This window comes from Oryctolagus cuniculus, chromosome 14 (assembly GCF_964237555.1).
Source record: "Oryctolagus cuniculus chromosome 14, mOryCun1.1, whole genome shotgun sequence".
NCBI classification, from domain to species: Eukaryota; Metazoa; Chordata; class Mammalia; order Lagomorpha; family Leporidae; genus Oryctolagus; species Oryctolagus cuniculus.
Window position 1 is genome coordinate 51,216,311 of NC_091445.1, and position 18,050 is coordinate 51,234,360.

Consider the following 18,050-nt stretch of genomic DNA (forward strand, 5'->3'; position numbering starts at 1 on the left):
CTCATCATTCTAAATCTGCATCATTTGAGATTAAGGAAATATAATTCATTACAAACTCAATAAGTCACTTGTTTTCACTTGGAACTGCAATAATGCAGAGTCCCCAGCAGTCAGTACAAAGCTAGGAATCCAAAAAAAGACAAAATTCTTTTAGTAATTGTAGACATGAAAAGTATCAATGCATTTCAAGACTTTCACCTGAAAACAAAATAGATATTCTGTGAAATGTTGAAGGTCATCTGCAGCACAGCAGAAACACTGATGGATTTTTGTCTGGGTATTACAAAAAGGTGTTTTATACATACATACATATGTAATGTCATCAAAGTAATTATTTTGTGTGGATCAAACACAGAAACAAAATACTGTCCTTTATGTATCTGATTTTAATCTTAGCATGAAACTGCTTTTTACTATTTACAAACTCAATTCATCTAATTTTTAACTAGTATTCTATTTTCTTTTGAAAGAGAGGTTTATTTGAAAGATGGAGTTACAGAGAGAGAGAAGGAGAGACAGAAAGAGAGAGAGAGATCTTCCATCCACTGGTTCACTCCCCAAATGGCAGCAAAGGCCAGGGCTGTGCTGGGCTGATGCCAGAGCAGGAGATTCTTCTGGGTCTGCTGCATGGGTGCAGGGGCCCAGGGAGTTGGGTCATCTTCCACTGCTTTCCCAGGTGCTGGGAGCTTGATTGGAAGTGGAGCAGCTTGTATTTGAACTGGCACCCACATGGCATGTGGGCAGTGACTTAACCTGCTGCACCACAGCATCAGCCCCAGTGGTGTTCTATTTTCTAATGCATTTGTTATGGAAATAGGATCAGATAGCTTATAGTTACAGATAAAATTATATTGTTATAATACTAAATGAGTTTTACACAATACCAGTGACATTTTAGAAGACCATTTAAGCTTTCTCTTCTTATGAATAATTTTCCCAAATTATTTATAGTATGATTATTTAGAATAGTTTTCATTATATCAAAAATTTCAAATAGTACTATGTAAAGTGTATACACACACATACATATAATTCAGCTACCATCATTAGATAACTGAGAGCTTTGTATAGAAATATTATTTTATTTTTTTAACACACTTTTAGTTTGGGACTTCTATGTTGTAATTGCTGGAAAAGCAGGAGAACTTGGAAATTTGACTTAAGGATAAAATTAAGAAATTTTTCAATAAATTAAAGCATCCAACAAATCCATGGTTTAAGTATTACCACCTTGACTTAAAAGTTGATCTTCATTAAAAAGATAAAAAGAGAGAAATACTGTGATAATACATTTTAAAAAACTTAATGGATTTATCATCCACAAATAATAAAATGAAAAAATTGTAGATTTAAAACTCATTAGTTGTGCTTAGAATACTTGCTGGAGAGTCCGGAGCTGTGGCATAGTGGGTAAAGCCACTGCCTATAGTGCTAGCATCCCAAGTAAGCGTTGGTACCAGTGCCAGTTACTCCATTTCCGATCCAGCTCTCTGCTATGGTCTGGGAAAACAGTGGAAGATGGCCCAAGACATTGGGCCCCTGTGCAGGCATGGGAGATCCAGAAGAAGCTCCAGGCTCCTGGCTTCAGATTGGTGCAGCTCCTGCCATTGCAGCCATTTGGGGAGTGACCCAGGAGATGGAAGACCTCTTTTCTCTCTCTTTTTCTCTGCCTCTGCCTCTCTGTAACTCAGCCTTTCAAATAAATAAATAAATCTTTTAAAAAACAAAGAATACTAGAAATCGCTAGAAATTGCTAGAACTCTTAAAGAAGGGGAGCGGGGAATATTTCCAGAGTAATGAGCTCTTAATTCCAAAGGAGATATTTGCTTTAGAGTAGTCATTTTGTTGGCCAGTGCTGTGGTGAAGCCGGTTAAGCTAGTGCCTGTGAGACCACCATCCCATACAGGCAACCGGTTAGAATCCTGGGTGTTTCACTTCCAATCTGGCTCCCTGCAAATGTGCCTGGGAAAGCAGTAGAAGCTGGCCCAAGCTCTTGGGACACTGAAATTCACATGATAGACCTGGAACAAGCTCTTGGCTCCTGGCTTCAGATTGGGCCTGCTCTGGCTTTTCTGGAAGGACTTTTGCATTAAGCACTGCCCAATGTTGATGAACAAAATCACATTAAAACAAGAAACACTGGGAAGAATGAATGCTAACTTTTCTCCTATAATAATTAAAAATGACATTGTTATGCTCTATTGAATAGATAAACCTAAGTAACAGAAATATCATATAGATCAATGCCTTTTGTGTTTTTATCTAATAGGTATCTATAACCAATAAAACTTAATTGTAAAATTGTAATCATTTTAATATAACACTGCCGGTCTAATTAAAGTCTATCTGAATATGCTTACTACCAATTCTCAACTTTATATTGATATATAGCAAAATGTTTACTTTTCAAATTACATAAAATTTGGACTTTTTCACTTACAATGTAAAGAAGTATAAAAGTTTTAACACTGAAATTATTTGTTACAGCTGTATAAGCAGTTTCTTGAATTGTTACATGTTTAATATATTTATACCTAATAGAGGCTTTTCTACATTTTAAAGAATGTTATACAAGAATTACAGCAGTAAAATTACTGTCTGCATAATGTCCTCATTATGGTGGATGATATTGAAATCAAGTTAAAGACAAATTAGGTTTACCACATACTATCTATATGAAAGTTGAAAGAGGGGACAGGATTTTAGAATCAAAGTTGGGGACCATTTGTGATAGCAGTTATAAATGTTCTTACTTGAAACGTCTAAAAAAGATGACGAGAGACAGAATGATATAACTTCTATGTCTAGGCCAAGATTTACATTAGCATCATAAGGGTGAAAGCTTTCTCAGAAATCTCCTACTTAAGCACAGCACATTTATAACAAAGTGTTGATAGACCCAGGAATGGAAATCCTTTTGGAAAAGTCAGTGAGTGTCAAGTTCCAGTCAGAGTTAATGGATTACAGAATGAGAGATGAGTCCAGCATCTTAAGCCTCTAAGTTGAAAATGTCTTATTAATCATTTTTAGACTTTAACAGTTTTGTCACTGTCAAAAACAAGTCACACTATGATGAAATGGAAAGTCAGAATCTTCAACAAAATACACAATTCATCCAATTCCCAAATGAATCAAAGTTGATATCAATATGGTCTGATGGATTAAGCTTTGAAAAACACTCAGAAAAAAAGTGGGAAAAGAGTCAGGCAAATGGTGATTCTAAAACTTAGTAAGTAGAAGTACCACTCAGGGTATTCTTAAAAATGCACACCTCCAAGACTCAGCAATATAGATTCTGTTTAGAAGTAGGACATATAAATCTGAATATGTAATAAATTATTAAAATCATACCTTGAGAAATTCTTTGTGATCTGAGTCTGTATAAATTAGAACCAGTGTTTTATATAAAACTGTCTGGCTAGGGACCCCCTAAGATTCTACCTGTCCTTCCACTTTCCACATTTCTTTGTCTGTTCCTAAATTTTTTATTCAAGATCTCTAGAAGTTTATTTACTTTAGAAAGCTTTCTCACAATTGACATGAGCAATAAAATTGATAAAAATGTATGATATTTAATAAATTGGAATTTTTGCGTCCCATGTAAGATAGATGAGAGGGCTCTACAGATAGAGATACGTAGTAAAATTGAGCCTGAATCCCTAATGTGGTAGCAGAGAAGTTCAGACGGTGTTAAAAGCACTGGGCAAAGATCTCCCCAAATTTGGGTGAGATAAGGAAATACACAAAAAAGAACTATCTGCTCACCTATTACGAGGATAAACAAGTATGCATTAAGAGAAGTAAGACAGAGAGAGGATGGAGAGAACCCACAAACCTATTCCCTTCCTCTTCCACTTAATTTCACTGGCCTAAATATATGTATGTATTTTATGAATTTAAAAATCAGTTATAGAAAGCGCATGAGAATTATCATATTCAAAGTCCCTAAATTCAGGTCTAAGATTGTTTCAAACCTCCTATAAGTTATCCAGAGTTCATTGTTTTTGAATTGTAGAGTAAGAAAGATTTAATTCCAAGTGAGTTAAAATAACAATATTAAATATCACTTTTATTTTGCTAAGGATTTAATGTGAATGTTAATCTCTGTGATAAACACACAATGAAGCAACATGGACTTGAATAAATTCAGCCCACACTTTAAGACACTTTAAGTTAAATACCTACTGAAAAAGACTGTTAAATTATCATAAAGAAATTGAATAAAATAGAGGATATATTTAAAATATTTAATGACCATTGTGTATTAATCAATCAGAATAAATTGCCATTACCACTTAGAATTCAATTACTAATTGCATATTAGTATTTAGATATAACAGGAATTTCCTGGAAATCATGTTTGTAAATGCAGATAAGACTTTCAAAATATGAGAGGACACAAAGAAGAACAGAAACATTAAACCAAGGAAGGGCAATGCATACTTTGGAAATACGTTTTTAGTGAGTTCCTTTAACATCCTGTGTCAGGGACAATGAACAGTCACAAGTCAAAGCAAGCTTCTCACTGACCTTCGTATCAGCCTCAGAGGAAGAAGGTGAAAATCCTGTTTTAAAGAGCATGTGTATGTTTTGTATTCCTGTGACGAGAACATAAAATAAAAGGAAATGAGGGACGTACACTCCCATTTTCTCCATCTGCAGAAGTGAAGAGATGGCGTCCAGGGCGTGGAAACTGGCCTGGAGGGACTCCATTCTTTAGACAATTGATTTTCAGTGTCTCTCCTGTTTGCTCACTTTCACCCAGTTTATTACTAATCTGTTTCCAGGATAAACTTGCTGGCTTAGGTTTGGTACAAGGTATACCTACAAGTTTTAATAAAATTTACTTTAATTAAAGAGAGGTTGTCAGTATATCCAATTGGTGGCATCTCAAACATTTTATGCAATTAGCTTCATCACAATTATGAATTTTATTTCACTATTTTTCTCCTCTCATATTCTTTACTAAATCTGAACTACAGAAGAATGAATATTACTAACTGACTTCTGAAAACTTCAACAATCTTTTCTGAAAGGTGCAAAACCAATATATTTACAAAAATGACACAAAAGTGAATTCAACAGTCAATGCACATGCATATCTCATTCACATCTTCAACAACAAAAGGTTATGTTAAATAAGAGTAACATACAAAGCTATAATTAAGATGAAGCAAGTAAAGCCAAACCACTAAATTTATAAAACGTGTTACTTGTTGGAACCTACACTAGGAGTTAGGTAATATATACAATTATTTTCAAGTAGATTATGTTGCTCTATCATGTATTTTTTTTAAAAGATTTATTTATTTATTTGAAAGTCAGAATTACACAGAGATAGCAGAGAGAGAGAGAGAGAGAGAGAGAGAGAGGTTTTCCATCTGATGGTTCACTCCCCAGCTGGTCGCAATGGCCAGAGTTGCACTGATCTGAAGCCAGGAGCCAGGAGCTTCTTTCAGGTCTCCCACACGGGTGCAGGAGCCCAAGGACTTGGGCCATCTTCTACTCTTTTCCAGGCCATAGCAGAGAGCTGGATTGGAAGTGAAGCAGCCGGTCTCGAACCAGCACCCATATGGGATGCCAGCGCTTCAGGCCAGGGTGTTAACCCATTGAGCCACAGCGCCAGCCCCTCTATCATGTCTTTATCAGCAGTGCACTGTTTAAGCAAAAACTTTACACATGTAAATTCCCTTCCAATAGCAGGACACACCACCACTACCTGCAAAGCTGTCAGTTTCAAATGACTTAGAGAATGAAAGGAAGTAAGAAGTGGATAGGTAACAGTAAAGAGAAATAATGGGAATTTAATATTCATGCAATTCAGCTCTTTTAATCAGCCAGCCAGCTGGCTAGCAACTAGGGATGGCTTCGGTTGAGGAAGGTCCTTGGAGTGGGAATGTGGTCACCAGTGACCTCTGCTTTATCTGGGGTTCAGTAGGAAGTTAGTTGTTTTTCATTTTTGCTTTTGCCATGTTGTAATCCCCAGAATCAAAGTATTTTTGTCCTTTCTGCAATCGTTTCCTTAAGAAATCTGAATCTCCTGGTTTTCGTCCCAGATGAGGATTCCTTGCTTTTAATTTTGCTTCTTCAGCTTTCTCTGGACTAGTCACTTTATCTTCCATTTTCTTCTGCTCCTCTGGGAAGGCTATCTCAGGGACTTTGGTGGACATAGTGCTCCCTCTGCATAACCCTGCTTCCAACTTCAACAATCTTTATCCCTGTCTTACCAATAAAGAAATGAATAACCCAGTGTCACACCTCCGCTATTCACCTAAAAGGAAACCTGTAGAAGTAAAATTGACACTATGAGAAGCAATGACTTGAACAACCCTTGTCTTGACTGTCAAGGAACATTTGTTATTTTATTTTTTTTCACTAAGAATTAGATCTGAAAACAAGTCTCCAACTTTTACTGAAATACAGAGAGATGAGTAAAATGTGTAAAGAAAAAAATCCATGCAAATCACTTATGAAGCAGAATTTCATGACATGTAAAATTCTCATTCTGGAAAGAAAATCAGGTTTACACTATCATTGATAGCAAAAAAGTAGTTTTTAATGGGTGTGCAAAGTGAGAAGTAAAATTGGCCCTTCTTTACACAGTATTTTTGTGTTGTCTATGGAATTTCAAACAGTGAAAATAAATACCTTTAATTGTTAAACAGATTATAAAAATACTAAGATGCATTTAAAGAAAATTAAGTAATAGAGACGAACACATTTCACAGAACATCCCATGGAAAATGAAAAATTCTGCCTCTAGCCTTTCTTATGACTTCACTATGACTGTTTCGGACCCAAGTTAAGTGTGTATATGTAAATATGTACACACATATGCACACATGGATATTTATTTAATCATATTTATGTATATATGTTTGCCACAGTTTAATTAAGAAAATTAATAAAATGAGTAGAACGAATGACACTAAAATATGTAAAACTTCATTAATATATAAGTTCTTACTATAAAAATAAGTCATTTTCATTTGAGATCTGGAAAGCACAAGAGAGAAATATATATCTTTAAGATTGGGCATTATGATGCAGGGAAATTCAGTGGAACTACATCTGGGTCTACTACATGCATGCAGGGGCCCAAGCACTTGGGTCATCCACTGCTTTTCCAGGCTCATTGGCAGCAAGCTGAATCTGAAATGGAGGAGCCAGGACTCAAACCAGTGTCCATATGAAAGGCTATCTCCGCAGCAGTGGCTTTACCCACTAAGCCACAGAGCCAGCCCCCCCTGGGACAGCAACAGAAGATGTTTCTGCATCTACATGGGAGACATGGATAGAGTTCCAGGCTCTTGGCTTAGGCCTGACCCAACTCTACCCATTGGGGTCATTTGGGGAGTAAAGCAATTGTTGGAGGCTCTCTCTCTCTCGCTCTCTCTCTCCCTCTCTCTCTCTCACTCATATTCTGCCTTTCAAATAAATAAATACAATCTTTAAAAAAGGGAGCTAAAGCAATACCATTTAGAAAAATATCAGATAAATGAAATGCTCAAAGTTAAATTTAGCAAAATACATATAGGATGTGCACATTGAAACTATAAAACCTGTTGAATGACTTTAAATAATTCCTGGATTGATGAAAATATATATGATGGGATTTTAAAAAATGGAATTTAAGAAATGGAATTAAAGGATGTTCATTTTGACACAAGAATTTTTGAAATTCTGTTTCATTTTCATGGTTTGGGAGGGGATTGGATAGAGAACATTCTCCATTACCAGAGTGACGGGATTAGATCACTTAAGATCAACTCCTGGTTATGGATCCAACACCACATTAAAATCACATTTTCATCTTTTTCAAAGAAATAAGGCACATTTAATAAGGACACATTTATAAAAATAAGCAAAGAAGAGATTGTCAGGGAACGTTGGAGTGCTTTCTAAGAACTTTGATCTGTACTGAGACAGTTTTCTTCCCTCAAGGAAAGTTTCAGCAGTAAGAAAAAGGAATCAAGGATAAAGTGTTATGAAGATTGAAGCCAATGCTGCAGAATGTGTAATATCTGCTATCTTCACATAGTTTATCATTGAAATTCATATTATTAGAATAGTTCAGTAAGTAGTAACACCAGATTAAACATAAAAATGATGAGAGATTCTATTTGTTAATTATCACGCACATTCTTCTGTCTTATAAGTTAATACCATTCATTGATATATATTGGCTATTACTAATAATTTTATTTTCAAATATCTTGAATAACATTCTTAAAGTAGAAAATTGGTTAATACAGGGTATTACTTACTGCTCTACAAAAAGACTAGACGAAGTTTTTCATTCCTACCAAATAAATATACATTTACAAACATGTTATGACTATGAAATTTTTTTTATTTTTTTAAATTATCTTGACAGAGAAAGAGAAATTCCCATCACTGGTTGACTCCACAAATGGCTTCAAGGTCTGAGACTGAACTAGAGCCAGAACCAGTAGCTTGTGGTATATTCCAGGTATTCCACGTGGGTGGCAGCAACCCAATTACTTGAGCCATCACCATTGCCTCCTAGGATCTGCATTGGCAGGAAGGCTAGAGTCAGGAACTAGACCTGGGAGCTGAACTGTTCTGTGGCTCACAGACTTCTTGACCATTAAGCTAAATGCTCATTTCTAAAGACAGTCTTAATATGTGCCAGGTAATATACATATGCAATTACTTCTTGTAGTTATTGTCTCATTACTGTGTGTCAGGCACTGTTTGAAGCACTGTGCCTGTGTTATAGTATTTAGTACTTATTCAAGCCCCATCAAGTTTTATTATCTTCATTTTATAAATGAAGAACTTGATACAATGGGAAAGTTTATTCATTTGCTCTATGTATTAGAGCAAGAAAAATATAAAGCTAGAATTTGAACCCAAGAACTGTGACTAAAGAGCTTACATAGTTATTACTACATTATACTTGCACATACTTCTAAAGAGAATTACCAAGAGAAGCACATATCTTTGAAGTGTTATAATGTGAGTATGGAATTGGGGCAATTAATCATTCAGTTCCTGAGGGAAGACAGAAGAATGTACATGGGTTCATCTAAAATTATATACATACATACTTTTCCTTCTACTATAATAGTTTTTCACAGATAACATACAAGTTTGAAAAAAGCAAAATATTTGCATAAATTATAAAACATATCTCTTTGAACTATAAACTTCAGGGATCAAGGTCTCCCAATCAGAAAATGAGAGGTAAGTTTAACTTCTAATGTCACCATTGCCTGAGAGAATTTCAAAGAATGCCCTGAGAGGCTGAGAAGATAAACAGAGCTTACGGGAGGTACATAATGTTAGGAAATAAAAAGTAAAAGCTCAGGGTTCACCAGAAATAATGTCTCTAAGTAAATAACTGCAAAGATATACAATCCCATGAAACTGGAAATTAAGAGGCTCATAGAAAAGAAGTGAGACCTGAATCCAAATTGTCCAAGTTGCTCATTGGATGTACTTGATCAACTTTTTGCCTATTTTTTTTGTTTGTTTTTATTTTATACTTCAAAATGAAATTCTATAGAACATATCCTCTTTAGTTTCAATATCACTTTGTATTTTCACAAACAATTCCATAGTTTGCATAAAAAGTGATAGTTTGTTTTTTTTGTTTTTTTTTTTTTTTGACAGGCAGAGTTAGAGAGTGAGAAAGAGACAGAGAGAAAGGTCTTCCTTCCATTGGTTCACCCCACAAATGGCCGCCACGGCCAGTGCTGCGCCAGTCTGAAGCCAGGAGCCAGGTGCTTCCTCCTGGTCTCCCCATGCGGGTGCAGGGCCCAAGCACTTGGGCCATCCTCCACTGCACTCCCAGGCCACAGCAGAGAGCTGGCCTGGAAGAGGATCAACCGGGACTAGAACCCAGAGTACCAGCACTGTAGGTGGAGAATTAGCCAAGTGAGCCGTGGCACCGGCCAAAAGTGATAGATTTTCATTATTGACATTATTCTCATTTTCTCCCATTCTTAACAAGTTTCATTAACTAGTACTTTCCCATCTGTGTTGATCAGAACATAATTTATCACACATAAGTCTTAACATGATTGCAGTTGTAATGCTATAGAATTTCCCACCACACTGACTACCAGTAATATGTGCCTGGTTGCCATCTGGCTGGGGAAATATGCAGTTTCAAATCCCATCATAACATTCTGTTCTCCAGACACTTCCTTCACTGATAGCTCTCATCTGGATTTTCCCAGCACAGACCTGGGCAAAGAAAGGTTGAAGTAGTTCATTAGAAAGGTGCTCTCAGGAAATACTAACAGAGGAATTAAAGATAAAATACAGAAGGGAAAACAAGAAAACAAGTTTACAAACTACACTATGTAGAAAGTTACAGCTGTAACGCTATCCAGCGTGTTCCCCAGAGTTACCCCCTTTTTTTTTTTTTTTTTTGACAGGCAGAGTGGACAGTGAGAGAGAGACAGAGAGAAAGGTCTTCCTTTTGCCGTTGGTTCACCCTCCAATGGCCGCCGCGGCCGGTGCACCACGCTGATCCGATGGCAGGAGTCAGGTGCTTCTCCTGGTCTCCCATGGGGTGCAGGGCCCAAGGACTTGGGCCATCCTCCACTGCCCTCCCGGGCCTCAGCAGAGAGCTGGCCTGGAAGAGGGGCAACCGAGACAGAATCCGGTGCCCCGACCGGGACTAGAACCCAGTATGCAGGCGCTGCAAGGCGGAGGATTAGCCTAGTGAGCCAGGGTGCCAGCTCCAGAGTTATCCCTTCTGAGGGGAGAAGCATGGGGCATTTGTGTGCAGAATGGAATGCTGCTGTGTGTGGACCTTCTCTAGAGGAAGTTAACCCCTGCAGCTCTAGCCTGACTCACACAGAAGCTCAGTTCCAGGCCAGGGAATCCCCTCAGTGTAACTGCCAGCAACTGAGAGATGGGTCAGTGTGTAGTGAAGAGGAATATGGGATAAACATTGGTAAGTTCTGCTCCATAAGCTCAAATGTTATGGTTCTAGATGTTTCCTGTCACATTATACTTGATTAAAGGATTTAGTCAGCTACATGGGTCAATAATATATCTATCTATATCTTAATCTAGCAGTTTATATCATCTCCTTCCATGTTATTTTTTTTTTTTCACTCAGAGTCTGTTGCCTCTGTCTTGGAACACTACAGTGTTAGTTTATTTTCTATGAGGCATTTTGTTTAACTGGCAGCATTTACTGGAAATGAGACCATAAAAAATTTGGATTCTGTCACAAGGCTCAGACACATGTCTTAGAGACAATATGTTAATTTTTTACTAATTTCAGGTGATAAATGATCTTTTTTAATGCTGCACATGTAAAATGTTTCCTCATGTTGCTTTCCAAAGTGGCCATTGCATTTTCTTAGATATCTCTGTCTCTGTCTCTGTCTCTCTCTCTCATTTAATTGAAAGTGCGATAGAGATGGGGGGGAGGGACCTCTCCAGAAAGGTCTCCATCAGCTGGTTCACTTCCCAAATGATTTCCAATAGCCAGGTGTGTGCCAGGCCAAAGAGCCTGAAGCACAGTAGCAGGAAGTTATATCAGAAGTGGAGCAGCCTGGACTCAAACTGGCACTCCCACATGAGAGGCTGGCCTCACAAGCTGTGACTTAGAGTTCTGTGCACAACACCGGCCCCAGATGTCCTCCTTTTTTGTTACAGGATGGACTACTGAAGATGCCAATGCTAATACAATTCAGCTTTTTACTCTTTCCCTCAGAGCAATAGATTATTTTTGGTTCAAACTTTTAAATGTTTATTATTTGTAATTTAAATAAGGAAAAGTAATATTAAATATTTTACCATGTCATAAAATCAATTACCATTCTTTATCCTCAAAATCATCATTCTTATTGCCTGACACCAATTCACTCAGCAAATGAAACATTTTAATTTTTTCTCAAATCATATCACTGCACTAAAAAAGGTGAAACAGATGCAAGAACACACTACATTAGTGCATATTGGATACCATGAAAATTTGGATTAAAGTAAAAACAGGGAAAGAAGATACTGTCATGTGGGAGGTTTCTACAAAGTTTGTTGATTAACTGGATTTTAAGGAAAATGAGGGGCATGCATTTTGCTCTTGGGATGCCCACACCAGGTATCAGAGCGCTTGAGTTTAAGTTCTAGCTCTGCTTCCAATTCCAACTTCTGGCTAATACACAATCTTGGAGATAGGCCATGAGGGTTAGGTAGTTGTGTCCCTGCCACTCATATGAGAGAGATGGATTGAGCTCCTGGTTCCTGGCTCTGAGCTGGCCTATTGTGGGTTCTTAAGGGTTTTGAAGAGTGAACCAGCAGAAGGCAGATCTCTCTTATTCTGTCTGCCTCAGTCTCCTTCTTGCTCTCCTTCTTTCAAATGAAAACAAATATTCCTTTAAAAAAATAGAGATGTTAAGAGTCACTCCTAGTTTCTCATTTGAACATCAGAGGATGAGAGCATCACTTCTTATAGTGGGGAAACTGGGAGAGAATGAGTTAATGTGTGGCAACACAGAGACATTTCTAGGGTGCTCAGTTGTCATTTCTCATGGGATATTTTAAAAGTCAGATATAGATGGTTATCTACCAAGAAACAGAATCCAAGTAAGACACATAAATTCATAAGATGCGACCCACAGAGATCTCTTCACAGGCAGTCACTTTTATGGAACCTGATAGAAAGTATAGATGATGAAGGGGAGTTAATCCAAATCCCAAACACAGTCTTTCAAAAATAGTCAGTTTTATCAGATAAGGAACAAATAAAAAAAAGTGAGAATAAGCAGTGATCATCATAGGAGGAAAATATGTATGACAATGTGTTTATTTTCCCAGAGAAAATGTACTAGGATATACGTAGAGGAAAAATAGCACTTATATTAAAAAATGGGACTTTTCCTATTATATGTAGTTTTAGCATTCATCATAATACTCTTATAAATAAAACTGTTAGCACTCTGAAAGATTAATTACTATTTATTCTTCTGAATATAATAGTATTAAGAAATGAATTATAGTAAAAATATGTGAAGATACAGTTTATTAGAGCTAAAAATCTTCACTAAATTCGATGAAAAAAGAATTAAACAATAAGGTTCATCAAGAAAAAATTTATGAGGAAAAGGTATGTAACTGTTTTCCCATAAAAAAATAATAATATTGTTATGTATTTTTTAGATTACAATATACTGAAAAATTTTCAAGTGCTTGGTAATTTACAGGTAATCAGAAGTTACAATATTTCAGTCAGGTATTGACTAATATTTCTGTCTATCTATATATAGGCAATAAGCTGAGAGAAGAAACTAAATTTAATCACAATATATAAATATGAAACAAGGATTGTAACCACATATATATGTGTGTGTTTATATATACATATATGTTTGTATGTTGTTTTGCACAGAAACATCCATAGTTTTGTTTTTGTTGCTTATTTATTCCTGCCACAACCTGAAAATACAAATGAAAATTTCTTCCTTTTATTGTACTGACATCTCTGCATTTTCCTGTTGCTTATAATCTGAATTTTCTGCTTTGCTATTCCCTACAGAATGCAGCTATCTAAAGTATAAATATGGATAGCAGTGGTAAATCCAACCAATTATTCTCTGTTAATTCATTATCTAGATAATGGGTTATATCTCCAAGGAAATGTAATGCCCAACTCTCTATATACATCTTCTATTAAAAGTCTACCAGGAAAAATACTAATGCTGGAAATTTTAAAAGATCCAACTGGGAGTTAATTTACTCTGCTGGGATTTTCTTAGTCTCCCTCAAATCACATTAATAGAGGAGCTGCCTGCTCTAATTATGCATAAATCAATCCCACATGCTACAAGTTACTGAGAATGTGAACACTTTCAGTGCAATGCCTTCTGTAAAGGATAACTAATGAAGTATTTTTTGTCATTATTGGTGTTATTTCTCCCCATCAAATAGAACTAGATTTTAAATTTAGTTTTCATAAATTTATAAATAGACCATCTACTTTTTATAATGCATAATAATTTATGCTAATAACCTATCAGGTAAATAAGAAATGAAAAATAAAACCATTTCTAATTAATTTTTGATAAATAGGGAAGCTTTTCACCAATCTCATGCTCATAAGACTTGGCTGAGTTAATTATTATTTGTAAAGAATGTATAAATATAGGAAGATGATTATATTAATACCCTTGTTTTATTCTATGTATTGTCTAACATCAGAGTTTCTTCTAATATCAAAACTTTTAATCATCTCTGCAAATGATCTTTCCTTTCAACATTGAACATTATTTTTCAAATGACTAATCTAAATTGACCACACACATATATACAATATGAAGAAAATGTATAACATTATGATAATTTAAAATTCTAAATTCCAATTTTCTTCTTTTGTTTTATCAAGTTTTGATATATATAAGATAGGGAGAGAGGGAGAGATAGTACACTACCTTCCCTTGGTTCACTCCCAAAATGCCCACAATAACTGGAACTTGGCAGGACCAAAGTCTGGTGCTGGGATTTCAACCCAGGACTCCAACATTTGTGAGAGGAAACCAACCAATCATTTGAGTCAACACTGCTGTCTATTAGAGTCCTCATAAGCAGGATGCTGGCATCAGTAGACAGAGGCATGTCTTGTTCAAGTTCCATATCAAACCACCTGGTATGTCAAATATCCAGTATAGTTTAAATATATATTATCCATCTTTTCTTTCTATTGAACTCCAATCAACATTATCCTATGTATTTAGAGGATGATATCGCCTACTTCTGTGTTTTCTCAGTCAGATCAACATTCCAGATTACAGACTGTGACAATTTAAATGTGAGTTCTAAAACAAAAACTAAAATAAACAGATATGCAAATATTTAATTACTCGTATTTTCCTTACTAAGAGAAAAGAAGAAAATAACAATCTAAATAGTTAGTAATTGGAAGTAGATTAAATAAATTATGGCATAACCACTCAGTGGAAATCTATGAGGCCATTAAAATCTATATTGTAGGGGCAAGCACTTAGCTTTGCTGTTCAGACACCTGTGTCCTACATTGGCGTTCCTGGGTTTTATATGCAACTTTAGCTCCTGACTCCAGCCTCCAGCTCATACACACACTAGGAGGGAGAAGTGATGATTCAAGTGATTGGATTCCTTCCACCCACATGGGAGACCTTGACAGAGCTCTTAGAACCCGTCTTTGGCCCTGGCCCAGTACCAATCATTGCATGCATTAGGGTGAATGAACCAGAAGATGGGAGTTCTCTGTCCCTTGTCATCTTGTCTATCATCTCTATCTGTATCTCTGTTTCTACCCTATCCCTATCTTTTTATCTGGTTTTCTTTTTTTTTTTTCAGGATAAAAAATTGAGTATATTTAATCAAACTGAGTTCATAATACAGCAAAAGTGTGTAGAGAATAATAATAATTCCTGCTATAGCATGTTTAGTGAATTGGCAACAGGTAAAGTTGATCGAAGGAAGGCCAGGAAACTTTGTCTTGGAAGGATTAGAACTGAAGGGCTCCATAATTATCTGGCATTCGCTCGATGTTATATCTCAGTTTCTGCCATTACACAATCAGTTATACAAGGAATACACTTGGCATACAGACAATCCATCATTGATTGTGTTAAGTCCAGTTTGGCTTTAATGGAAAAGTTGATAAAGTTGGTATCAATGAGGATATGGTAAGGTGGGCCCAGTTGAGTGTTATATTGGAAGAATAAACAGGAAGGGTGCTGGGGGATTTCACTTTCCTTCAGTGCACTGGGATCTTTCTTTTCCTTCTTTTTAGGTTTTAATTTATCTTTTTCTTTAAGCCTCTTATCTCAGAATAAGCATTTTTGTCTGCTTTTCAAGTAAATTTTTTAACTATAAAAACTATTTTAAAAATTCATGTGGCAAAGAATAAAGGCACAAAAAAGGAATTTGCATATGATGATAAACAAATTATATGTTATATAACTATTGTTTTATTTTAAAAAATTTTTGTATATGATAGGAAAAGAATAAACGACTGAAAAGTATTTTTCTGAGTAGTTACTTTTATTTTCTTCTTTCTGTACACTTGTATTCTTCATTTTTCTAACACTCAAAGTCATATTATTTCTATAAATGGAAAAATAATGAAAAATTTGAGATTAAACATCAAGAAAACCTATGTTCTTGGAAATTCAGATAGTGGTTACCTTGGAAGTTGCTAATGAGTGTAGAAGGAACCATAAGTCTTTCAGAGTATCACAAAAGTCCTCTGTGGTATTTTTCTATTTGCTTCGGATGTTGATAACACAAACATGTTCAGATTTTTAATTGTAATAATTTTCTTGTGGATTATATTTTTTCTAAATATATTGATGTAAATAGAATGATTCTTTGCTATTTTAATTAGGGATATTCATATATAATGATATAGCTCCAATTTAATTCCATCTTTTTTTTATCCTTTTTTTTAAACAAGCTGATCTTTCAAACAGATATTTAAAATCCTTTGTACATTTTCTAAATGGAAATTTCCTTTCAATACTTTGGGTCTCAACTTGATTCTTTTTTCAAACATTTATTCATTTATTTGAAAGTCAGAGTAACACAGAGAGGGAGAAACAGAGAATGAGAGATCTTTCACTACCCAGATGGCTGCAATGGCCAGCACTGGGCCAGACCAAAACAAAGAGCAGGAACTTCATCTTAGTCTCATGGGTACTTGGGCTGCATGGCCCAAGTACTTTTTTTTTTTTAAGATTTATTTATTTATTTGTAAGTAAGAGTTACACAGAGAAGGAGAGGCAGGGAGAGAGAGAGAGAGAGAGAAAGAGTGAGAGAGAGATCTTCCATCCACTGGTTCACTCCCCAGTTGGCTGCAACAATCAGAGCTGCACTGATCTGAAGCCAGGAGCCAGGAGCTCCCTCTGGGTCTTCCATGTGGGTGCACTGGCCCAAGGACTTCAGCCATCTTCTACTGCTTTCCTAAGCCATAGCAGAGAGCTGGATTGGGAGAGGAGCAGCCTGGATTTGAACTGGTGTCCATATGGGATGCCAGCACTGCAGGTAACAGTTTTACCAGCTATGCCACAGCACTGCCCCCTACCAAGTACTTTTGACACCTTTTCTGCTTTCCCTAGATCATTAGCAGGGAGCTGGATCAGAAGTGAAGCAGCCAAGACATGCACTAGAGCCCAAATGGGATGCCAGTGTTGCAGGCAGCAACTTTACCTGCTATGCAAAAATGCTGGCCCCACATCTTGATTCATTTTTTAAAGACAAATTATTATTTCTTACTTATTTGAGAGGCAGAGACAAAGAGCTCCCATCTGCTATTTCACTCCCCAGATGGCTGCGACAGACAGGGATAAACTGGGAGCAGGTCTCTCAGACAGGGGTTGGGGAGGAGGTCGGGGCGGGCAGAGATCCAATGACTTCAGCCATCACCTCTGAGTTCCATGTCTGCAGAAGCAGGAAGCTGTCATCAGAACTTGAGAATGGAACCCAGGCACTCAGAGATGTGAGGTGGGCATCTTACCTGCTGCCTTAACCACTAAACCAAATGCCTACTCCTTCTCTTCTTGTAAATTCATTTGCTGAATTTAAGTAGTATGGACATACCATGATCAGACACTGTATGAGTCCTGGCATATAAAGGGCTAATAATTTGCTTCATCATGATCTTTACTGAACTGTTCCAAAAAAAAAAAAAAAAAAAAAAAAGGAAATTATGCTCCAGTATTTAAAAATGACAAAAATTCAATTAGTGTTCAAAAAGCAAAGAGTGGAGGCCAGAGTTTTGCTCCAGTAATTTAAACCACTGCCTATGATGCAAACATTCATCTCGGAGTACAGGTCCGAATCCCAGGAGCTCTGCTTCCATCCAGCTCCTGACTAATGTGCCTGGAAAAGCAGCAGAGGGCACTCCAAATAACTTGGAACCTTGCAACCTATCCTATGTGGGAGACCAGGATGGATCTCCTGACCCCTGGCTTTGGCATTCAAATGTTTTAACCATTTGAGGAGTGAAATAGGAAAGATGGAATCTCTCTCTCTCTCACTTTCTCTTTTTCTTCCCTTCCTCTCTCCCGCCTCTCTCTCTC

At 36.5% G+C, this 18,050-nt stretch overlaps 1 pseudogene; it reads right to left on the reverse strand.

Moving 5' to 3' along the window:
* Positions 1-5,833: 5,833 nt before the first annotated feature.
* LOC100341785 (cAMP-regulated phosphoprotein 19 pseudogene) lies at positions 5,834-6,170 on the reverse strand (annotated as a pseudogene).
* Between the last annotated feature and the right edge of the window lie 11,880 nt (positions 6,171-18,050).